General features: G+C 42.3%; 1 protein-coding gene and 1 long non-coding RNA gene across 4 annotated transcripts in view; one reads left to right on the top strand and one right to left on the bottom strand.

Moving 5' to 3' along the window:
* The window catches only part of USP33 (ubiquitin specific peptidase 33), a 64,972-nt gene extending 53,248 nt beyond the window's left edge, over positions 1–11,724 (bottom strand). For all 3 annotated transcript variants that reach the window (XM_030825158.1, XM_030825159.1, XM_030825160.1), the window contains exon 1: positions 11,489–11,724. The gene's annotated coding sequence lies outside the window, so the exon portion shown is untranslated. The remainder of the gene's footprint in view (positions 1–11,488) is intronic.
* On the top strand, positions 4,715–25,003 carry LOC115837670. The gene is made up of 3 exons (XR_004032739.1): positions 4,715–4,728; positions 22,355–22,358; positions 24,821–25,003. It is a non-coding gene; the product is annotated as an uncharacterized LOC115837670 (long non-coding RNA).
* The last annotated feature ends 146 nt before the right edge of the window (positions 25,004–25,149 follow it).

Here is a 25,149-nt window from a genome sequence, read left to right as displayed (position 1 = left end):
GTAGCTCACATCTGTAATCCCAGCAATTTGGGAGGCTGAGGCAGGTGGATCACAAAATCAGGAGTTCGAGACTAGCCTGGCCAATATGGTGAAACCCCATCTCCACTAAAAATACAAAAATTAGCCAGGCATTGTGGCAGGTGCCTGTAGTCCCAGCTACTCAGGAGGCTGAGGCAGGAGAATCACTTGAACCTGGGAGGCAGAGGCTGCAGTGAGCCAAGATTGTGTCACTGCACTCCAGCCTGGGCTACAGAGGGAGATTCCGTCTCAAAAAAAAAAAAAAAAAGAAATGGTCTTGATGAACTCTGGCTAATACTGTATTTAGAAATTTTGCATTTCTAGACATAAGTGAGACTGTTCTTTTTTGGCAGCATTCCTTTTTTTTTCTCTCTGGTGCTTGAATCAGGATTGGCAGCATTTTTATCAGAGATAAAATATGTGTGCTTCACAGAATGCATTGACTAGCTTTGCATTCTTCATCGTGGAAAAGAGAGTTCCTTTTATTATGATGTGTTGTTCTTCATAATGAAACTCAGCTGTGAAATCATATGCTATGCTGCCTATCATTTTTCCAAACCTTTCATGGGGATTAGGCAATTAACATTTTTACTTCTTGGGTCAATTTTACTCATTGACATTTTGCTATAACAACATCCATTTTCTCTTGAAATAACTTTGACATTATAGCATTACATGTATATTCTCAAGAAAATTTGCAGAAGATTCCATTAAGGTCTCCTGTACTTGGGGTCTATGGTGTTTACTCATTTCTAATCTTGTACATTTTTATTCCATATTTTTTTCTTCTACAAGATGTTTATCTAGATCATTGGTATTTGCAAAGAACCAGATTTGAGATTTATTTATCTTCTCCACTATTTTTGTTCTGATCTGTTTTCAATTCCATTAATATCCATATCCTACTTGCCTTTGGTTGTATTTTTTTATTTTATTTATTTTTTTTTTTTTGGAGACGGAGTCTCGCTCTGCTGCCCAGGCTGGAGTGCAGTGGTGCAATCTTGGCTCGCTGCAACCTCCACCTCCCAGGTTCATACGATTCTCTTGTCTCAGCCTCCCAAATAGCTGGGACTACGGGCGTGTGCCACCACGACTGGCTAATTTTCGTATTATTAGTAGAGACAGGATTTCACCATGTTGGCCAGGCTGGTCTCAAACTCCTGACCTCAGGTGATCCACTCTCCTCAGCCTCCCAAAGTGCTGGAATTACAGGCATGAACCACTGCACCCGGCCTGGTTTTATTTTCTCAATCCCTAAAGATGAGTACTGAGCGCTTTGTTTACTGAAAGTATTTAAGCTATGTATTTTCCTCTAAAGTAAAAATTCTGCATTTGCCAGTGAAATGTAGATGTTCTTCTCACTGCTTTTTAGGCAATACTATGTTGCCTCAGAGGAAAGAAATGGGATCAGAGGATTGAAAAAGAAACTTCCAAGATAAATATTTTTTCTAAAATCTCAAGCCAAAAATAAGATTAAAATAAATTCTCTCTGCTGATAGCTGAGATGAAAAAAATAAAACATAAATATATTCTCTCTGTTCTGCTATTAATTTTGCAGTATCTAAACAATTTAATAAGAATTGGCTGGGCAGGGCCGGATGCGATGGCTGTAATTCCAGAATTTTGGGAGGCCGAAGTAGGTGGATCATCTGAGTTCAGGAGTCTGAGACCAGCCTGGCCAACATGGCGAAACCCCTTCTTTACTAAAAATACAAAAATGAGCTGTGCATAGTGGTGGGCGCCTGTAATCCCAGCTACTCAGGAGGCTGAAGCAGGAGAATCACTTGAACCCAGGAGGCAGAGGTTGCAGTGAGCCGTGATCATGCCACTGCACACCAGCCTGGGCAACGGAGCAAGGCTCCATCTCCAAAAAAAAAAACAAAGAAAGAATTGGCTGGGCAGCCAGGCATGATGGCTGAGGTCTGTAATCCCAGCACTTTGGGAGGCCAAGGCGGGAAGATCATTTGAGCTGACGAGTTCAAGACCAGCCTGGGCAGCATGGTGAAACCCCAACTCTCTACAGAAAATAGAAAAATTAGCCCAGCATGGTGGTGCACATCTGTAGCTCCACTGAGGCAGGAGAATCCCTTGAGCCCAGGAGGCAAAGGCTACGGTGAGCCAAGATTGCGCCACTGCACTCCAGCCTGTGCAAGACAGCAAGACACTGACTTAAAAGAACGAAAGAAAAAGGAAAAGAATTAGTGCATGTAAACAAAGGCTAACAATTTGTCCCAAGGATATTTAGTATGCCGTATAATACAATGTTATCAAAATAGAAAACCCTTAGTATTCTCGTTGCCTAGTTTTACTCAGTTTATTTACTAAGGTAACAAAATCATTCTTTTATTCCTTTATTTGACAAAGATTTATTGAGGGTAGGGTATTCAGATACAGTAGGGTAAGACAATGGGAGTTCTTAGCTACTTCAATTTCTTCTCAAATTGTACACCAAAAGAAAGAAGGCATGTATGCTTCCATTCTTGTCTGATAATTTAATCACAGATGAGTATTAGACATTAGAAAAAAACAGAAAATGGTTGTATATGGAAATGCTATTGTCCAATCCACAGAAGTAGATTTTGCAAAACTAAGACTCCTGTAGAAGCTTGTGACTTACAAGTTGGAAATCACAAAGAGTGCACAAGATTTTATCTCAGTTTGTCCTTATCTTTGTAATCTTGTATCTGGCAGCTTTTTCCTCTATCTGCCACACTAACTGGACTACTGGAAGTTTTCTCACCAATTAATGATGGCAATAACACCAACTGAAAATTTTTCCAGATGAAAACGACTGCACTCACGCTCTATGATGTATATATAGCTCCGGTGGCTAAATTGCTCATCTGCATTAAAGTAAATGCAAAACTGCTTCTGGGCTGGGCATGGTGGCTCTCACCTGTAATCCCAGCACTTTAGGAGACTGAGGCGGGAGGACTGCTTGAGCCCAGGAGTTCAAGACCAGCCTGGGCAACATGGCAATACCCTGTCTCTACCCCCAAAAAATACAAAAATTAGCCAGGCCTGGTGGCATGCACCTGTAGTCCCAGCTATTCAGGAGGCTAAGGTGGGAGGACTATCTGAGCCCAGGAGGCAGAAGTTGCATGCAGTGAGCTGTGATTGCACCACTGCACTCCCGCCTGAGTGACAGAGCTAGGCCTTGTCTCAAAAACAAAACAAAACTGCTTCTGAAGATATTACCTTTTTTTTTTTTTTTTTTTTTTTTTTTTTTGAGACGGAGTCTTGCTCTGTCGCCCAGGCTGGAGTGCAGTAGCGTGATCTCAGCTCACTGCAAGCTCTGCCTCCCGGGTTCACGCCATTCTCCTGCCTCAGCCTCCTGAGTAGCTGGGACTACAAGCGCCCGCCATCACACCCAGCTAATTTTTTGTATTTTTGGTAGAGACGGGGTTTCACCGTATCAGCCAGGATGGTCTCGATCTCATGACTTTGTGATCCGCCCGCCTTGGCCTCCCAAAGTGCTGGGATTACAGGCTTGAGCCACCGTGCCCGACCCGAAGATATTACTTTTAAGGGGAGAATATTTTAGTAGTACAATCTCCAAATTTCAGGTTGAAATTCTGACCCCTTATCCTAATAGAAGATAATCAGCTATTCAAATTTTAATATTAGGAAAAGCATAGGGAACCATGTTATTAATACAATTTTTTTTGAGACATAATTTCACTCTGTCGCCCAGGCTAGAGTGCAGTGGCACAATCTCGGCTCCCTTGCAACTTCTCCCTCCCAGGTTCAAGCAATTCTCATGCCTCGGCCACCTGAGTAGCTGGGATTACAAGCATGTGTCACCACATCCAGCTGAATTTTTGTATTTTTAGTAGATACGGAGTTTCACCATGTTACCCAGACTGGTCTCAAACTTCTGGCCTCAAATGATCCACCCACCTCGGCCTCCCAAAGTGCTGGGATTACAGGAGTGAGCCACTGCGCCTGGCCTTAATATAATAATTACACATCAGGACATAGTTGGTAACCTAAGGAGGTTTTAATATTGAGAAACTGCCAGAATTCCATTGCCTAGTCTATTCCAAAAAGTAAAGCTCTTCATAAAAAATCAGATTCACATTACACAGAAAAAAAATTATGTCAGAAGGATTGGTAGCTATTTAATAGTTACATATAAGATTAATATGAATGCAGGAGGTCTTCACTAGCAGGTGTCAGAACTGCTCAATATTTAAACAATAACCTGGATAAAGCTACAGAAGGCAGGCTAGTAAAATATAAACTTAAAATTATAAAAATAAGTTTTTAAGAAAAATTAAACTATTTTTAAAAATAAGCTAAAATTGGCTGGGCATGGTGGCTCACACCTGTAATCCCAGCACTTTGCAAGGCCGAGGCCGGTGGATCACCTGAGGTTAGGAGATCAAGACCAGCCTAGCCAACATAGTGAAACCCTGTCTCTACTAAAAACACAAAAAATTAGCAGGGCGTGGTGGTGTGTGTCTGTAGTCCTAGCTATCTGGGAGGCTGAGGCACAGGAATTGCTTGAACTCGTGAGGAGGAGGTCGCAGTGAGCCAAGATCATGCCACTGCACTCCAGTCTGGGTGACAAGAGCAAAACTCCATCTCAAAAAATAAAAAATAAAAAAATTAGCTAAAATTAACAGGACGAAATTTAATAATGATGGATGTGATATTCGACATTGGGGTTCAAAGAATCAACCATATAAACTGAGACCAAAAAAGGGGGTCAGGTATTTGGATTCCAGACCCTTGAAGAAGTAGCAATTCCTACTCAATTAATCAACAGAACACTAGGTTTCAAGGTTTCAGAATAAAAAGAGTAACCAGTCTTGCTGGGTACAGTGGCTCACACCTGTAATCCCAGCACTTTGGGAGGCAGGGGCATGAGGATCGCTTGAGGCCAAGAGTTCAAGACCAGCCTAGGCAACACAGTGATACCCACCCCCCATCTTTATAAAAAAAATAATAATTTTTTAATTGAATAGAGTGGTGAAAAGGGGAAAAGAAAAATAATTTTTTAAAAAAGAAGAGTAGCCAGTCTTAATGTACTCATAAACTAAGTAGATTATATCTGGAATACAGTATTTTATTTAAGAAGAATACTAACGGCCGGGCGCGGTGGCTCACACTTGTAATCCCAGCACTTTGGGAGGCCGAGGCGGGCGGATCACGAGGTCAGGAGATCCAGACCACGGTGAAACCCCGTCTCTACGAAAAATACAAAAAAATTAGCCGGGCGTGGTGGCGGGCGCCTGTAGTCCCAGCTACTCGGAGAGGCTGAGGCAGGAGAATGGCGTGAACCCGGGAGGCGGAGCTTGCAGTGAGCCGAGATTGAGCCACTGCACTCCAGCCTGGGCGACAGAGCGAGACTCCGTCTCAAAAAAATATATATAAAAATAAAAAAAAAAAAGAAGAATACTAAAAGCTACAGAATAAGAGTGCCTCTCATAGAAAACCTTAAAAGAAATAATTTGAAAACTATCTTAGAAGATAGCATTGTGCTAAGAGTAAAGTTTCTGGAGCAAGGCTCCACTATCTCCTAGATTTGGGAACAGCGGTAAGTTTCTTCTCTTTGCCTTAGTTCCCTCATCTAAAACACTGATCTAATTACAAATATCTACTTCATAGAGTTTTGGAGAAGATTAATATATAACATTTTAAACTAATTATATAATTACACATAATATGTTAATATATAATTACATATTATATATTAGTATACATAAAATACTTAGAAGAGGGTGATATAGTAAGTACTCAGTAAATGTCAACCATTACGAACTGAAAGCATGGATGTTCAAACAGCAAAAGGCAAAAGACGCCAGGAATTGATACACATGTTCCAATTGAACATGATGACCAAAGGGATCCTTTCTTTCCTATGCAACTTGAGAAAGTCAGAACAGCATATCCAATCGATGGTGAAGACTTCGGTTCAAATACAGATGAACTTTCATGGAAGGAGCATGTTCCCCATAATTGTTACACAGAGGTTGGGTAACTTTCAGAGGTGCTTCAAAGGACAGCAAGCACTTTGCACTAAAAACTCAGAATTGAATTAAGATTCTATTATTATAAAAAAATTGATTTGTCTTTCAACAGTTTCAATCTAGACTATGGTTCCACGAGTACTAGAACAGCAGTACCATATTAAATATTCACTTTAGCAAAAATACAATGAAGTAATAAGCTTATGGCTTATCTTTCCATATTTATCATGGAAGAAAATTGCTACCCAATAAAAGCAAGCCAAAAAAACTGATGAATGCAAGGAAGTTAATAGTGAAGAGTGCAACAACAAGCAGAAAAGTTTATTTTATTCTCAATCCATAGTAAGTGTTCAGGGAGACTTTTCATGAAAGAAATCAGCTGACGAGCATTTTAAATAACTGTTTCTTGCCTTTTAAACAAATATTCTGAGAACAAAATCATTCAAACCTCTGTGAGGATTTGAAGATCTCACAAAGTCCTATAATACTTACCTAATCATTCTTAATTTTCATTCAAAATCACAACACAGAAAAAGTGCTAATCTTTTAATTTCTCTTTTACTAGAAAATCTGTCTCACTGATCCTTAAGAGTCTAATTAATGAGAGCCTTAAGTCTATTAAAAGAAATACGCAGTCTCCTAACTGATTTCTCTAGCTACAACCTATGTGTTCTAGAATCTATTCTTAACATTACCACTATTAATGATACTAAAGTATAGCTCCAATCTGGCAATCTTCATTCCAAATAACATCCTCTAAATGAGATTTGTAAATATTAATTAGCATTTCCTGTAAAGATTTTTAAAAATCTGTCCAACAATGAATGGCAAAATATGGTCAATTCTAGCCTTATCACGTTGAAATAATTTTGAGAAATATTGGGAGAGGAAATAGAAATGAATTAATGAATATGACAGAGTTCTAACAGTCTCAAATAAGCTGATGATAATTTTCACTCTAAGTCTCACTTTTGAGCAAGATGAAGAGTTAATATACTGGCATTATGGAACAGTCATTAAAAATATTCATGTAAACCACATAGAAACATGAAAAACCTAAATCTTCAGTTCAGCTTGTTAGCAAAAAGAAGAGAAAAGAAAGAATATGAGAAAACAAATGTTATCACCATATTCAAATGAGAACCACCGTAAGAAAAATTATCAATTTTTTTATTGTTTACCAGACTATAATATTGATTTTAAAACTAATCAAAACTGATTCATCTAAACACAGTAATGCTTCCATAAGAAATGTAAGAAATTCTGGCCAGACATGGTAGCTCACACCTGTAATCCCAGCACTTTGGGAATCCAAGGTGGGAGGGTCACTTGAGGTCAGGAGTTTGAGACCAGCCTGGCCAACATGGTGAAACCCCCATCTCTACCAAAAAATACAAAAATTAGCTGGGCATGGTGGCGTGCGCCTGTAATCTCAGCTACTCCGGAGGCTGAGTGGCGAGAACTGCTTGAACGCAGGAGGTGGAGGTTGCAGTGAGCCAAGATCGCACCACTGCACGCTAGCCTGGGCAAAAGAGTGAGACCCTTTCTCAAAAAAATAAAATATATAAGAAATTCCTCTTCTAGGATTTTATAAAAGTTAAAACCTGTGGGAAATGGTCTTATTTTAGGTCACAATCGGCCCAATAGTTTCACCACATTACTGTATTTCAGGACTGTGCTAAGCCCTGGGGAATAGAAATTAATTTAACAAATGCTTATAATCAAGCATGGGCCAGACATTATAAGTTTGTGGGGATGGCAGCATTGTTCAAGTTTCCACCCTGCTTTCCTTTTGAATGACTGGTCATCAACACTCTTATCATCACTCTCCTGAATACCGTGCAATTCTTTTAATTTCCTTAAAAAACTAATTTGAAAGTCTGTCCTTCTGTCAACCCTTCTTTTTCACAAGTTAACTAACTTTTAAACCTCAGTACCATCTTAGATCCCTCCTTACTTTTTTCATTTACTTGTTTTGAAATGGGAGGCTCTCTATGTTGCCCAGGTTGGACTTGAACTTCCCGGCTCAAGCAAATCTCCTGTTTCAGCCTCCCAAGTGACTGAGACGACGGGCTCAAGCCACAGCACCTGGCTCCCCTCCTTACTTTCTATCAGTTTCTAAATTCTGCATTTTTTTTTTTTTTTTTTTTTTTTTACCACATTGCAACTCACATTTCTTCTAGGTCTCTATCTAAATTGAGGCTTTTATTTCACATCTGGATTATTCAATGAGAATGTCTGTTAAGACACAGAGTTGATACCTGGACCATCTCCTTTCAGCTCACTTCAATGTTTACTTGCAGCTGGTATGGACAGTTAACACACTGACAACTTCCCATCTCAACTACTCTCCTCAGCTCTCCAGCACCTCAGGAGCTTGCCAAGCCCCACCTAACCAGTGTACCTGGGAAGTTCTGGGAGCCTTTTAGATAAAGGCAATCTTAATCAGTGAGGATTGACTGTAGGTGGAAAACCACCCAGCTCCCCTTCATTTGGGGCAGTTATACAAAACTCTGAGGCAGTTATACAAAAATCTCCAAAGGCTTAAGCAGCCTCCAGTTGGCCTTCCACTATTAACCCTTTTTCCTCCTTCTCTGATTCTACCTGCTTCCTCACTTGTGCTTTATATTTATAGCATCTCACCTGCACCCATGTCATCTCAGGTCCGAGTTCAAGATGCACTTCAGAGAAACCATAAGGGCCACAAAAATAATGGTCACAATCTAGCTTAACATAAAGCCACCCCAGTAGTCTTCCAGTCTCAATCTTCTAACAATTACAGTTCATTCTCCTTTCATGTGGATCACACACCTCTTCTGACCAAACATCTTCAGTGAAGTCTTTCATAATTTGTCTTCTTTATCTCTTATTATTAACTTACATAAACTATATCAGCCAAATTGTTCTACCGATGTTTATTCAAATGTAAGCTGTACCCTTCAAGGAGCTCATTAATCTGTCCACATTACAAATATCCTCCAATATTTACCTTTCAAAGCTCACTTATCTCAAATACTACCTTCACCAACCCCCGATCACAAGTAATGTCTACCTCACCTAAACTCCTAAAGAACTTTTATAAAAACTCATAAGGCATTTACTGTTGTGTAAAAAATTGCCTCACTTGACTACAAGTTCTTTGAAGGCAGAAACCACGTTCATTCTTTTTGTTTTCCAAAGAGCCTTGTCTTGGTAGACTCAAAATATTGACCTAACTTAACCTTCTGAACATTTGAGAGCACCACTTATTTTGATATACCTATTGTTTCTTAAAGACTAGTTCTCAGTATACAATATAGCACATAATTCATGTGCCTTTTTATAGATAGTTAAAAGCAACTGTACTCATCTCACACTCTTTGGAGTTGTCCCACTTATCAAAATGTTCCTGCAGACACATGTACACTTTTAAAGTTTAAAAACTACACTAAATAGAGCTGTTACTTATTCCTTTCCTTTTTAGAAATGGTTACATTTCACATTTCTCACCAAAAATCTTTCAGCATTTTATGTACTTCATTTTCTTGTGAAGAGTCCACAGTCTGTCATATGTTATAGTTCACGGTGCTCCAATCTTAATCTATCTGAATTCCCAATCTGTATCAAAAGCTGCTTTGGCAACATTATTTCAGGCTTTACGAAATTCTGATCCTTACAAAATCTTGAAATGTTTCTGTCATGGGGAAAGACTTTATTTCTTGGCATTGCGAGCTCAGAGGACTGGCATGAGGATCAAGTAAGACTGTGTAAGTGAAAGGTCACTGAAAATTCTAATAGTACTACATAAATGTAAGAATTATCATCTCAATTCTGAATTTCAAATATTTAAAATCACCTATTTACTACAATCTAATGTCATTAAACTGCAGTTATATAAAAAGATTTGCTTATTGTTAAGTTATAAAAAGTTCAGAAAAGACAGAAAAAAAGTGAAAGCTGGCCATAAACTAGATCATAAATAGGAAGCAATCTTAAGTAGACTATCCCTCTTGCACATATCAGGTCAAATATTTTATTCCAATAATATTTTTTGTACTGTCTTTTTTTTTTTTTTGAGACAGAGTCTCGCTCTGTCGCCCAGGCTGGAGTGCACTGGCATGATCTCGGCTCACTGCAAGCTCTGCCTCCCGGATTCATGCCATTCTCCTGCCTCAGCTTCCCAAATAGCTGGGACTACAGGCGCCTGCCACCACGCCTGGCTAATTTTTTGTAATTTTTAGTACAGAGGGGGTTTCTCCATATTAGCCAGGATGGTCTCGATCTCCTGACCTCGTGATCCTAGGAGTGCTGGGATTACAGGCGTGAGCCACCGCGCCCAGCTCTGACCTTTCTTTCAATTCTGCCAAAGTAGTGAAATAATACAAAGCTCCTAGCATTGTGTAACTATTTCTATTATTTTTTCTTAAAACTAGCATTGTCTTTCACTAAGATTCCTATTTTCTCCCTTATTTATAATAGTATGAATTCACTAACAATATTTGTATTATGCTCAAATCAAATAGCCTATGACGATAATGTGACTTGGTCAGACCTTTCCAAATAAGACAGTACGAGAAACGGAACCAGGACGGCCTCGTTACTTTTTGTAACACGTTTTTCTTAAAGGAAAAATAATCTGATTAAACTTAAAAATTCTCTACATCCACATATTTATTAAGCAAAAGGCCTAGAGATCGTTACAATAAAATTCACCCTCAATTTAAGTCTATGCTCCTGCCAGAATTTCACCCTCTGGCTCAATTTTCCAGGCCTAATACTGATTCTGTGAGAATGTAAACTCCAACGGTACTTGAGTGCAAAACACCCAGGAAAATCTCATCGTCCAACAGCTCAACGTAAAACCCTGTAAATATTCAAATGAAGAGCGTTTTGTATACGAGAAATATAAGTAAAGGTCTGGGAAACCATACACTATGGATCTTTCATCCAAACAAAGGCTGCAGATGGACAGAAGGTTAAGGGGTAACCTCTCAGTCAAGATCAAACATTGGTCGAAGAAAAATTCCAGGGACGATGACACCTCGGTTTTTCCGTTCACAACAACAAATAACGGGGCCGGCCCCCTCGACAGCGCCGCAAAGCGAAACCAGAACCCAGGAGCCGGCGCGCTGCAGGGCTTTCAGTCACCCATCGAGAGGGACTGGCAAGCCTGAGTGGGGAGACCAAGGAAGGGTGCAGAGCCCCCTTCTCTCGGGCTCACCTGCACCTCCCGCTTCCAGGGAAGAACCCCTGAGGACCCTTCCTCAAATCAACGACCGGTTCCCATCCTCCACCGACCGCTGACAAGGCGACCACTAGATTATCTCTGCAACGCAGAGCACCGAGGGGCCAAGGCCTTCTTCCCGCCCGCGCACCCACCGACACCCAGGACCAAGAAAAAGAAGCTGCTGCAGCGGCCGCAGCCCCAGCGCGCGGAAGCGAGAACGGAGACCGGCCCCCGGACGCGAGCGAAACGCCCTTCGGCCCCGCGCCCCTCCCAGCAGCGCCGCGCTCACCTCCACGGCCTGGCCCGCGGGACCCGCCAGCGCGACCAACAACGGCCTGCAGCCGCACCTCCGCAAGCTCCTCTATTCCTTCTCAGCCCTCGGAGAGGAGCAGTGTCGCGTCAGGAGGGCCGGAAAACCGCCCCGCAGCGCTGCCCTCGGGGTGTCAGCCTCCTGAACCGGCCACTTCCCGCAGCAGCCGCAGTTCCTTCCGGTGTCTCTGGGGCCGCCGCAGGCGTCTCGGGCGGCAGGGGAGGTGGGGGCGGAGCCTCGATGGGAGCCCGCCCCAGGGGCGGGGCCACAGGAGCCAGGCCCAGGTGTGGGGACCCAGGCCGGCTCCCTGATCTGACTGCAAACTAACTGTACAGGGTATGTGCAGCAGTTTGAGGCTGTAAGCTTTTCTTTTTTCGTTTTTTACATGTTTTCTCCTCCTCTTTCACAGTCACACACTACGACTATTATAAGGTCTTGTTTCGATGCATTACAAAAACTGCATTAAGGCTGGCCACTGAAGGGCCTCAGGTTTCCAAACTTGAGCAAAGAAATATTAGACTTAAGTTATCCCAATTCAACATTGTATTTCCTCCTCTCATCTGTCTTCCCCCAACTTCTTAGGACCTAGATTCTCTGAAAGCAATTATGTTTCCCTTTTCCACCTATGCAAAGAAGAAATTTATCTCACCATTTTCTCCTTAGGCTAAAATCAAGAGGATCAAATCAAATATTTATTGAAACCTTAGTATCTGCTTAATCCCTGGAGCATTGAAGGAGTCTTGCCTTCTAATTATGTAACCATTAAAATGCACTCGATTGAGGTTCAAATCTGTGAATAAAAAAGGTTAAATTAATAAAAAATTGTTAAAATTGCCAGTTTCAGTCTGTCTCATGACATCTGACTTTTTGGTCTCCAAAATGGGAGCGTGTACCCAAGTATCATGCAAGATGCTCAATCTCCATTGGAATAGGTAGAAAATATAAAAGCTTCTACTTATTTTTATGGTAAAAATGAAATAAATTAACCATGATACAAAATTCTATGCAGGGATTGGCACTCAGGCCTCAATTTGCACCACAAATGATCGCCTATCCTCGGTTCACTGAGGAGAATAGAAATTTCACAGAATAGAAGTTTCACAGGCAGGCGCCATGGTTCATGCCTGTAATCCCAGCACTTTGGGAGGCCGAGGCGGGTGAATCACTTGAGTTCAAGACTAGCCTGGGCAACCTGGCAAAACCCCATTTCTACTAAAAATACAAAAATTAGCCAGGCATGGTGACGGGCACCTGTAGTCCTAGCTACTCAAGAGGCTAAGGGTGGAGGATCACTTGAGCCCAGGAATTTGAGGTTGCAGTGAGCCATGATTGTGCCACTGCACTTCAGCCTGGGTGACAAAGTGAGATATTCCCTGGGAAAAAAAAAAAAAGATACCATTAAGAGATGAAAAGTTGTCCACAGCCGGGCACAGAGCCTCACACCTGTAATCCCAGCACTTTGGGAGGCCGAGGTGGGTGGATTACCTGAGGTCAGGAGTTCAAGACCAGCCTGACTAATATGGTGAAACCCCCGTCACTACGAAAAATACAAAACTTAGCCAGGTGTGCTGGTGCATGCCTGTAATCCCAGCTACTCAGGAGGCTGAGGCAGGAGAATTACTTGAATCCAAGAGGCAGAGGTTGCAGTGAGCCAAGATAGAGCCACTGAACTCCAGCCTGGGCAACAGAGCAGGAGTCTGTCTCAAAAAAAAAAAAAAAAAAAAGTTGTCCACAGAGGAGATCTACAGAAGAAAAAAAAAGAAGAGAGACAGAGAGAGAAGAAAAGTTAGGCCAGCAAATAGAATTTATTTGAAATACATATAATTGAAAAGGGGCTCATCTACATATGTATTTCCAGAAATCAATTTTTAAAAAAACAGGCGACCAAATAGAAAAATAGACAAAAGTCACTTCCCCAGAAATTTTTCTGTTGAAAATGTATAAGGGGTATTCTGTTCTTACAGTGTCCTAGCAAATTCAATTCAGCCTCCAAGTCCCACCACCATCCTGCTTAGTAACCACGGTCCTATCCGGGCTTACCTGTCCTGGAGGAGTTCTAGGGCAATGTCAAGGAGTTCTAGGGCAGGAAGACAACTGATAAGACTGTTCAAGATCACCAGGTGCGGTGGCTCATGCCTATAATCCCAGCACTTTGAGAGGCCCAGCTGGGCAGATCACCTGAGATCAGGAGTTTGAGACTAGTACCTAGATAATAGTAGGCAAGTACTTCTCAGGTGGACACCAAGTGAAGTCCTTGCAGTGGCCAAGTTCTCACGAAACAAATGCACTCTGATAGAATATAATGCAATACCTCTCCCACTTTTAACTTCCGTGAATTCCTGCCTCCCACCCTTGGGTGTTTATCCTTTTATCCCACAGTCCAGATTGCTTATCTTTTACTTTTCTTCAAACAATATCTCCTGATGGCTTATAATGGCTTATAAGGAAGAACTCTATCATTAGGAAATAAATCAATCAACTTCCCCCTGAGAGAATAGATTATACATTCCAAAGTGTGGACACCCAGCTGAGTCACTGATTCTGGAGTAGAATTCTAGAGGGTGTGTGGACACCCAGCTGAGTCACACTGATTCTGGAACAGAATTCTAGAGGTGCCGTTCATGGAAAATATAATGTAAATAGTATGACTTAGAGTTGTGCATCAGGCCAGGTACTGAAGTCTCTTCTAATGAAAGGGAGAAAAAAGAAGAAATGAAGAGTAGGAAGAAAAAGAAGAAAAGAAGGAGAGATACAAACAGGGAGGGAGGAAGACAATTGAATGGTCATATCAAAAATAAATACCTTCTCATTTTTGTAACTGAGTAATGGCAAGTAAAAAATAGCAATGTAGAAAATATACATTCTGGTGCTTATGTACCTGAGACTAAATAAAGCTTTGTAAACGCTGTTTCCTTAGAGACCATTTTACAGATACTCCCAACCTCTATCCTTCATTCACCTGGCTAACTCCTACCTAGATATTCTGTTTAACATAGAACTCTTTACCCTATTATTTCCCATTTCAGCATCCTGCTTGCTTCCTTTAGAGAATGTATTATAATTTGTAATTATCTTAAATTTTTTGGTATACTTAATTTTTTGCCTGTCTCTCCTGAACTCCTCAATGGGAGCAGTGACTATTTATCTTATTCATAATATTCCCAAAGCCTAGCATTGAAGGACTCAAAAACTTGGCACTCAACTGGGGGTGGTTTTTTCCCCTGAGTGGATAGTTGGCAATATTTCTGAAGAGGATTGGTGGGAGAAAGAATTAGTAACATTCCTTTGCATTGATATTACAAAAGAGTCCCAGACATCATTAATGCCACTATTGAGAAACTCTGATTTAAGCTGGGGCTTTAAAATATGTTTTTGGGCCGGGCACAGTGGCTCACGCCTGTAATCCCAGCACTTTGGAAGGCCGAGTTGGGTGGATCACCTGAGGTCAGGGGTTCGAGACCAGCCTGGCCAACATGGTGAAACCCCATCTCTATCAAAAATACAAAAATTAGCTGGGTGTGGTGGTGGGTACCTATAATCCCAGCTACTTGGGAGGCTGAGGCAGGAGAATCGTTTGAACTCGGGAGGTGGAGGTTGCAGTGAGCTGAGATGGCACCACTGCATTTCAGCCTGGGCAACAAGAGCAAAACTCTGTCTCAAAATAAAATAAAATACGTTTCTGAGCCAGGCGCAGTAGCTCATGCCTGTAATCCCAACACTTTGGGAGGCTGTGGCTGCTTGAGACCAGAGTTCAAGACCATCCAGGGCAACATGGCGAAACCCTGTCTCTACAAAAAATTGCAACAATTAGCCGGGCATGGTGGATTATGCCTGTAGTCCCAGCTACTATGGAGGGTGAGGTGGGAGAATCACTTGAGCCCAGGAAATTAAGACTGCCATGAGCCATGACTGTGCCACCCCACTCCAGCCTGGGCAATAGGAGTGAGACCCTGTCTCTCAAAAAACAAAAACAAGAACAAAAACAAAAAAAAAGAAAAAAAGAAAAATATATTTTAAAAGAAATCTTAGGCAAAGCATTTTTGCTTTTCCACTCACTGTCACATAATTAAAAAGTCCACCAGGCCAGGTATGTTGGCTCATGCCTATAATTCAGCACTTTTTGAAGCCAAGGTGGGAGGATCAGTTGAGCCCAGGATTTCGAGACCAGCCTGGTTAACAAAGTGAAATTCTGTCTCTACAAAAAATTTTAAAAAATAATACCAGGATATGACGGCAGGTGCCTGTAGTACAGCTACTCCAGAGGCTGAGGCATGAGGATCCCTTGAGCCCAGGAGTTTGAGGCTGCAGTGAGTGAGCTATAATCGTGCCACTGTACTCCAGCTTGGTGACAGAGCAAGATTCTCTCTGTCAGAAAAAAAAAAAAGTCCTCCAGTAATTTTCTAGTAATAAAAAAATGGCCTTTTGCCCCTAGTATTAGAAAAAAATCCTGTCCAGTGCAATATCAAAAATTCTCTACCACTTCCTCTACCTTGTTCTCCCTTCTCCCTGGCTTATTGGCTTTCTGTTTTGTGCCCCTCCACAGTTGGAGAAGACAAGAACAGAAAGGATCTTTCCGGACTGACACAGTTTTAGCAGTCAGTGGCTTTTGGGTGTGGCTGAGGTCTGAAGCTGAATCCTTCTCTCACAGAGTCCATCACTGGAACCCTCATCTACAGTCTCTTGGCTCAGCAATGCAGCTTCTAGATGGCCACCTACGACCTAGTCCTTAGTCCCGTGATTTCCAGGGATCCTCTCACCCAAACTGACAGTCCTTTAGGACAGCCACTTTCAAGGTGACCCAGTCCAAATCTCTTACATGAGGTTCTCAGTCCACAAAAAGGATACAAGTATCTTGCACAGAAGTGTGAACTGTTCCCAATCAGCCCTATATGCATTTTGTGTGTGTGTGAAAGTCTCGCTGCAGTGCAGTGGCACAATCCTGGTTCACTGCAACATCTGCCTCCTGGGTTCAAGTGATTCTCCTGCCTCAGCCTCCCGAGTAGCTGGGATTACAGGCGGGCACTACCATGCCCGGCTAACTTTTGTATTTATTTATTTATTTTTTTTAGTAGAGATGGGGTTTCGTCATTTTTGGCCATGCTGGTCTTGAACTCCTGACCTCAAGTGATCTGCCTGCCTCAGCCTCCCAAAGTGCTGGGATTATGGGCATGAGCCTCCACACCCAGCCCCTATATGAATCTTCTGCTCAGAGGCAGCCTCAGCCTCTTGATTTAGAACTTTTCAAATGTACATCAGTTATCAGATATCATCTCTGTAAGATTCAAGGGGCACATCTCATCTTTTCCAAATGGTCCTCTTGAAGCCCCTCAGACTTGGCTTGAGATGAGAGCGAAGCACCTATTTCCCCACCCATCATAAAGGTATCTTAACTTAAGATGTGTAATTTGGCACTGACATTTGAAGTCTCTGCCAAGAATCTGTTATCATCTGTTCACTCTTAGAGTAACGATTCAGGTTACCCTAGCTCAAAGTTTCTAAAAAATGACGTGACATTGACATTTTGGATTAAATAATTCTTTGTTGTGGAGGGTGGTTCCTGTGCACTGGAGGATGTTTAGCAGCATCTTTAGTCTTTACCTACTAGATCCCAGTAGCACCTCCTCCAGTGATAACAAAGAAAAACGTCTCCAAACATTGCCAAAAGTCAACCAAGGGGCAAAATCACCCCCAGTTGAGAATTGGTACTCTAGTTTAGGCTAGTGCTTCTCAGAGTTTTCTTAGATTATCAGATCAGGTCATTTAGAAAATTATAATACACTGGGATCAATAGACAAGGATGCTTGCCGTTAGAGGTTTCCAGCAGGGATCACTGCCTTGGCATACCTGTAATCCACTTGAAGCCCATAGGTGAACTGGGATACAGAATTTGGATGCTCTGCAAAAAGGACGTTTACTGGCTTATAGAATCCAAGGAATGATAGCTAGAACCAGGGACTCAAACATTGCAAGGGCTTTCTAATGATCTCTTTACCATTCCCTTTTTTTTTTTTTTTTTTTTTGAGGCAGGGTATCGCTGTGTCACCCAAACTGAAGTGCAGTGGCACAATCATGGCTTACTGTAGCCTTGACCTCCTGGGTGCAAGCAATCTTCTCGTCTCAGCCCCCCAAGAAGCTTGGACTATAAGCGCACTCCACCACGCCTGGCTAATTTTTGTATTTTTTATAGAGATGAGTTTTCGCCATGTTGCGCAGGCTGGTTTCATACTCCGGGGCTCAAGTGATCTGCCTGCCGTGGCCTCCCAAAGTGCTGGGATTACAGGTGTGAGCCACAGTACCTGGCCCATCACTCACTTTCTAATTTGCCATCTTACAGTTTTCTCCAAAAGCAGAGTTCCCAGTTAAAAAAAAAATCCCAAAGAATGGATTTACTATCTTCACCTGGGTCCAGTGCCTGTCCAAGAGCATTCAGCCAGAGGGTCAGGGTCACGGAAGAACAGGGCAGCTTCCATGACGATCAAGTAGATGAATGGAAGACACAATATCATAGATAGCCAATACTGGCTTACAGGCCAAGAAAAATTTCTTACTTGGCCCACCTTGCACTGCCAAAGTGCTAGGATTATAGATGTAAGTCACTGTGCCTCGCTGAACACAGGCCTTCTTTTGGAGTAGCACAGCATTCTCATGACTACTGAGGCAATGCAGTGAAAATATGCTCTAGGTCATTTTCCAGCTTCAGATCTCCAGATTTTACCATTTTCACAATCTTTTCAAGCCTCAATTTCTTGATCTTAAAAATGGCAATACTTTTTCTGATGACAGCTTTATTGAGATATATTCACCTACCATACAATTCATCCATTTAAAGTCTACACCTCAATGGTTTTCAAGTGTACACTTCCAGAGGAGGAGAGACGTTTTTGGCAGAGGGAGAAGCACAGGCAAAGGCACATCAGCAAGAAAGAATATACTGCAATTGGGAACTTACATGCGGTCAGTATTGCTAAGTAAAGATTGACAGCAGGGGATAGGGGAAAAGACTAGACAAGAGAGGCAGATCATAAGTGGCCTTGTCTGCTAAGTAGTTTTTCTTCTAAGGATACGAGTAACTTTGGGAAAGGAAGCAACACAATGAGATTTATGTATTGGATTACTTGGATGGTAATGACTGACATAGAGTAGAGGCAGGCTACTTATTGTAGAATCCAGACGAGGGAAGGTAAGGGCTTAGCAGTGGAGATGGTAATGAGAGTTACTTAGGAGTCTAAAATAACAGACTTTTAATTGACTACATGGGAGATGGAGCCTAGGAGGGCTCCTCTGTACAGATCCTCTAAATTCTTACCTGGGTTATTTTAATAGCTTCCTCACATGTCTTTCCGACTCTATTCTCATTCTCCTTTAGTCCAATGCCATACTTCTAAACATAACTTTCTAAAACTTATATCTAGTCATGTAAGTCTTCAGTGACTCTTCCCTGCCCCCAAAGAGTTTTTTTCTCACCAAGGTCCTAGGATGAGACAAATAAGTTGCCTAGAATGCAATATCTAAGAACCCTATATTTGCAAGAACCAGCAAATACTTCTAACTGTATGCCCTAGGTACCTTGCTTGCTTCCTAGGTCCTCATGGCCTTAGTTTGACCCAAATTTACTCCACCTACCTAGTATTTTGCTATGCCCAATCAAATACCCTGTCCTCAAGCTACTCTAACTTACATTTCATTTTTCTGAAAGGCAAAACATTTGCTTGTGCCTCTCCTACTTAGCACAACTTTACTTATACAGGGAATGCCTTTTCTCTCAAAAGCGAACTCCATTCATCCTTTAAAGGGACACCTTCTGGGGCAGCCACGTCCAACCCTTTGAATGCAACAACTTTTTTGCTGATCCATGGTGGTGGACATCATGAAAATTATGCATGGAACTTTTTTTTTTTTTGAGACAGAGTTTCACTCTTGTTGCCCAGGTTGGACTGCAATGGCGAGGTCTCGGCTCACTGAAACCTCTGCCTCCCGGGTTCAAGCGATTCTCCTGCCTCAGCCTCCCGAGTAGCTGTGATTACAGGCGCCCACCATCACACCCAGATAATTTTTTTTTATATTTTAGTAGAGACAGGGTTTTACCATATTGGCCAGGCTGGTCTCTAACTCCTGACCTCAGGTGATCCACCCGCCTCAGCCTCCCAAAGTGCTGGGATTACAAGCGTGAGCCATTGCATCTGGCCTTCATGGAACTTTTATTTTTTATTTTTTTAGCCCATCAGCTATCATTAGTGTTAGTATATTTTATGTACGGCCCAAGGCCATTCTTTTTCCAGTGTGGCCCAGGGAAGCCAAAGGAATGGACACTCGTGTCCTAGGGGAAGCCTCTTCTGACTTTTCTGTGCTGTGTGGGCCTTTCTTTGCATTCTGTACCATGTTCCTTAGTGATTATTACTGCTGCTTGATTATACAATATACATTGTAATGTCATTATTACACGTAGCAGTGATTTGTTCACTTTTCCATTTCCTGAACCAAGCTGTGGGCAGGAATTTTTCTTACTCATTCTAGTATTTCCAGCTTTCAGCACACTACAAGGCACAATGTAAGAAATGAACAAATCAATAAACCTATTTCTGAAAAAGGCGAATGAATGGGAAAATATGAAAGAATTACAAGACATATTTTTTAACTTAGAGAAGCAGTAATATTCTTGTACTTCTCAAAATTTCCATCATTTAAATATATACACAGCAGATGCAGCTGTTTTTAAAAAATAAGTTTAGAAATGACACACGGTTTTCTAGAGTTTTGAAGTCATAAGATTTTTTAGAAATGCAAAATATGAACTCTTGTTTCCCGGTAGTTTAATTTAAATTTTATGTTCTTTATGTTAAAGTAACTTTAGAATAAACTTATTTGCCTAAACTCTTACTTGAAAAATCTCTGTGATGTCTATTAGTTATTTTACATTTTGATGTAAATACCTTCCAATAGAACACAGGTGTCTCTCTCTGTCTTTGAAAAAGGGTCAAACCAGGAGGATAACTTGAGGTCAGCAGTTCGAGACCAGCCTGGCCAACATGGAGAAACCCTGTCTGTACTAAAAAATACAAATATTAACCGGGCATGGTGGCATGTACCTGCAGTCCCAGCTACTCAAGAGGCTCAGGCGGGAGGATTGCTTGAGCCCAGAAGGCAGACATTGCAGAGAGCTGAGATTACATCACCGCACTACAGCCTAGGTGACAGAAGGAAACTCCGTCTCAAAAATAAATAAGTAAATAAATAAAAATAAACAATAAAAATAAAAAATAAATAAATAAATTTTTAGAACATTTTCACCATTCCCAAAAGAGACCCTGTACCCTTCAGCTGTCTTTCCGATTTAATTCCACTTTAATTTAATTAAATCCACTTTAATTTCCGCTCAACTCTCCCAGCTCTAGGCAATCACTATGCTGCTTCCTCTTTGTATAGATTTGGCTATTCTGGACATTGCATATCATTAGAACCATATATAATATACGGTCTTTGTAACAGGCTTTTTTTTTTTTTTTTTTTTTTTTTTTTGAGAAGAGTCTCCCTCTGTCGTCCAGGCTGGAGTGCAGTGGTGCAATCTTGGCTCACTGCAACCTCCACCTCCTGAGTTCAAGCCATTCTCCTGCCTCAGCCTCCCAAGTAGCTGGGACTACAGGTGCACACCACCATGCCCGACTAATTTTTGTATTTTTAGTAGAGATGGGGTTTCACCATGTTGACCAGGCTGGTCTTGAACTCCTAACCTCAAATGATCTGCCCACCTCCACCTCCCAAAGTGCTGGGATTACAGGCGTGGGCCACCATGCCCTGCCTGACAGGCTTCTTTACTTAACATAATGTTTTTAAGATTTGTCCATGTTATAACATTTATCAGTTCATCATTCCTTTTTATGACCAAATAATATTACATGAATATATCACATTTTATTTATTCATTCATCAGTTGATGGACATTTGAGTTGTTTCGACTTTTTGGCCATTAAGAATAATGCTGTGGCGGGGCGTGGTGGCTCATGCCTGTAATCCCAGCACTTTGGGAGGCCGAGGTGGGTGGATCATGAGGTCAGGAGATCGAGACCATCCTGGCTAACACGGTGAAAACCTGTCTTTACTAAAAACACAAAAACAAAATGAGCCAGGCATGGTGGTAGGCGCCTGTAGTCCCAGCTACTCGGGAGGCTGACACGGGAGAATGGCGTGAACCCGGGAGGCAGAGCTTGCAGTGAGCTGAGATTGCACCACTGCTCTCTAGCCTGGGCAACAGAGTGAGACTCTATCTCAAAAAAAAAAAAAAGAAAGAAAATGCTGCTAGGCCAGGCACGGTGTCTCACGCCTGTAATCCCAGCACTTTGGGAGGCCCAGGCTGGAGGATCACTTGAGGCGAGGAGTTTGAGACCAGCCTGGCCAACATGGTGAAACCCACTCTCTACTAAAAATACAAAAATTAGCTGGCATGATGGCGAGTGCCTGTAATCCCAGCTACTCGTGAGGCTGAGATGGAAGAATCACTTGGGCCTGGGAAACAGAGGTTGCAGTGAGCCGAGATCGTGCCACTGCACTCCAGCCTGGGTGACACAGTGAGACTATGTCTCAAAAAAAAAAAAAAAAAAAAAGAATAATGCTGCTATGCATATTCATGTACAAGTTTTGGTATGAATGTATGTTTCATTTCTCTTGGGTATTACCTAGGAGTAGAATTGCTGGACCATATGATAACTCTATAGTTAACGTTTTGAGGAACTGAATCTGTAGTATTTGGATATGTACATACAACTATACTCTGAATAGATGTTCTCAATTAGCATCTAAAACCATACTTTGAGTTCTAGATGCCTTGGTTAGCTTAGTTCTGACTCATAGAAGGGTCCTGTAAAGTACTTTCAGAGGGTAATGAGACTAAAGCTATAATGGCCAATATGTGACCTATAGCATTGTATGTATTTGAAAGGAGGCCCCCAGGTATTTCTGGGGACTGCCAAGTTTTTGCAGTTACTAGAAAAAGTAATTGGAGCTACAAATCACCTAAAAGTGTTCATCTACTTAGGTAATATAATTGCTTTTACATCCTCAATGTGCTAGACTTCTTTCTTCAGGCTTAATGTTGTCACTTGATAAATGTTGTTTCCACTAATCAATCATTCATGAAGTACATTGGCCACATATTGTTTCAGATGGAATGAGCGGTGACCCTAACTATTCTTTGTTTATTTGTTTGTTTGTTTGTTTTTGAGACGGAGTCTTGCTGTGTCGCCCAGGCTGGAGTGCAGTGGCGCGATCTCGGCTTACTGCAAGCCCCGCCTCCCGGGTTCCCGCCATCCTCCTGCCTCAGCCTCCCGAGTAGCTGGGACTACAGGCGCCCCGCCAACACACCCGGCTAATTTTTTGTATTTTTAGTAGAGACAGAGTTTCACGGTGTTAGCCAGGCCGGTCTCAATCTCCTGACCTCGTGATCAGCCCGTCTCGGCCTCCCAAAGTGCTGGGATTACAGGCGTGAACCACCACACCCGGCCGACCCTAAATATTCTAAATAAAATATCAGATATACCCAACCAGTGCAATTAAATCTGACTTTGGTGCTGGGCACGGTGGCTCACGACTGTAATCCCAGCACTTTGGGAGGCCGAGGTGGGCAGATCACTTGAAGTCAGGAGTTTGAGATCAGCCTGGCCAACATAGTGAAACCCGTCTCTACTAAAAATACAAAAATTAGGGCCGGGTGCAGTGGCTCATGCCTGTAATCCCAGAACTTTGGGAGGCCAAGGGGGGCAGATCACTAGGTCAGGAGATCAAGACCATCCTGGCTAACATGGTGAAACCCCGTCTCTACTAAAAATACAAAAAATTAGCTGGGCATGGTGGCAGACGCCTGTAGTCCCAGCTACTTGGGAGGCCGAGGCAAAAGAATGGCGTGAACCCGGGAGGAAGAGCTTGCAGTGAGCTGAGACCACGCCACTGCACTCCAGCCTAGGCGACAGAGCGAGACTCCGTCTCAAAAAAAAAAAGAAAGAAAGAAAAAGAAAAGAAAGAAAAATTAGCTGGATGTGGTGGCATGAGCCTGTAGTCCCAGCTACTTGGGAGGCTGAGGAAGGAGAATCACTTAAACCCAGGGGATGGAGGTTGCAGTGAGCCAAGATTGTGCCACTGCACTCCAGCCTGGGTGACAGAGTGAGCAAGACTCTATCTAAATAAATAAATAAAAATAAGTCTGACTTTGGTACCTTCTGCATGTGGCTCACTCCTAAATGCTGGCTCTTTTCTTGTCCCTTTTGTATGTTCCTCAATGACTGTCTCCTTTGCTAGGGACGTCTTATTGTTTCATTCCCCAACCCTGGACAAAAAAAACCTGTGGCTGACCATTTAGATGGTCAATTTAAACCCGGTTTGAAGATACAACCTTCTAATATAATTCAAGCCTAGCTACATTCTGTGACACTCATATGGTCCACGGGAAAATTTTTCTTGCAAAGTTGCAAGTACAGGCCCCTTCTGTTGTAGGCCTCTCTCTCTCTCTGTTCTGCCATCAAAGCCTTCTCTAGATAGCCTACTGCGTTTAGACTTTTCCAGGTAACATAAATTCCAGGGCACAGAGTCAACTTGTCTGAATTTCTTAAAGTTCCTTTACTTGGCTTGACGTGGAGATAGTGTGGGATAAGCACTCTCTTCTTCTCACTCCTGGGGAAGGGGAACAAAAATGCACAGCACTCCAGAAAACTGTCTCCTAGGCCTTTTTTTTTTTTTTTTTTTGAGACAGGGTTTGGCTCTGTCACCCAGGCTGGAGTACAGTAGTACGATCTTGGATCACTGCAACCTCCATCTCCTGGGCTCATGCCATCACCCTCCCATGTCATCCTCCCACTGCAACCTCCCGAGTAGCTGACACTACAGGTGTGCCCAACCACACCCAGCTAGTTTTTGCATTTTTATAGGGACTGGTTTTCATCATGTTGCCCAAGCCGGTCTTGAATTCCTGGGCTCAGAGTGATCCACCAGCCTGAGCCTCCCAAAGTGCTGGGACTACAGGCATGAGCCACCAAGCCTGGCCCTTCCAGGCATGTTTATTCTACAATCTTCTTTCATCAATCCTGACATATCATTTCTGGGAGGTGTGTGAGAACTGAGGATTGCTAAAGTGGCTTCACAGTCTTCCAGCATGTCCTATGGGGATGGTGTGGCATCCTCTTTTAGAATGCTCAGGGTACTTCACATTTATTTTTCTCAGCTTTGGAGCCTCTGTTAAAAGATGCACTGAAGCGTCTCATTTAATATGCCATATATCTTAGAAATATGTGCCAGGATTGTTCTATGTTCTTTTTTTTTTTTTTTAAGGTGTGCACTTTTATTCAACTGGTCTCAAGTCAGTATACAGGTAAGCCCTGGCTGTCTCCACCCACTCCCAGGGAGACCAAAAGGCTTCATACATCTCAAGTTGGGGGACACAAAAGGGGGCCACGAAGGCTGATCATTCAAAATAAAACAAAATAAAAAAGTATTAAGGCAAAGATTAAAAAAATTTTGCAGCAGGGCACAGTGGCTCACGCCTGTAATCCCAGCACTTTGGGAGGCCGAGGTGGGCGGATCACGAGGTCAGGAGATCGAGACCATCCTGGCTAACACAGTGAAACCCCGTCTCTACTAAAAATACAAAAAATTAGCCG

This window comes from Nomascus leucogenys, chromosome 12 (assembly GCF_006542625.1).
Source record: "Nomascus leucogenys isolate Asia chromosome 12, Asia_NLE_v1, whole genome shotgun sequence".
NCBI classification, from domain to species: domain Eukaryota; kingdom Metazoa; phylum Chordata; class Mammalia; order Primates; family Hylobatidae; genus Nomascus; species Nomascus leucogenys.
This window is presented reverse-complemented; position numbering and strand designations above follow the sequence as displayed.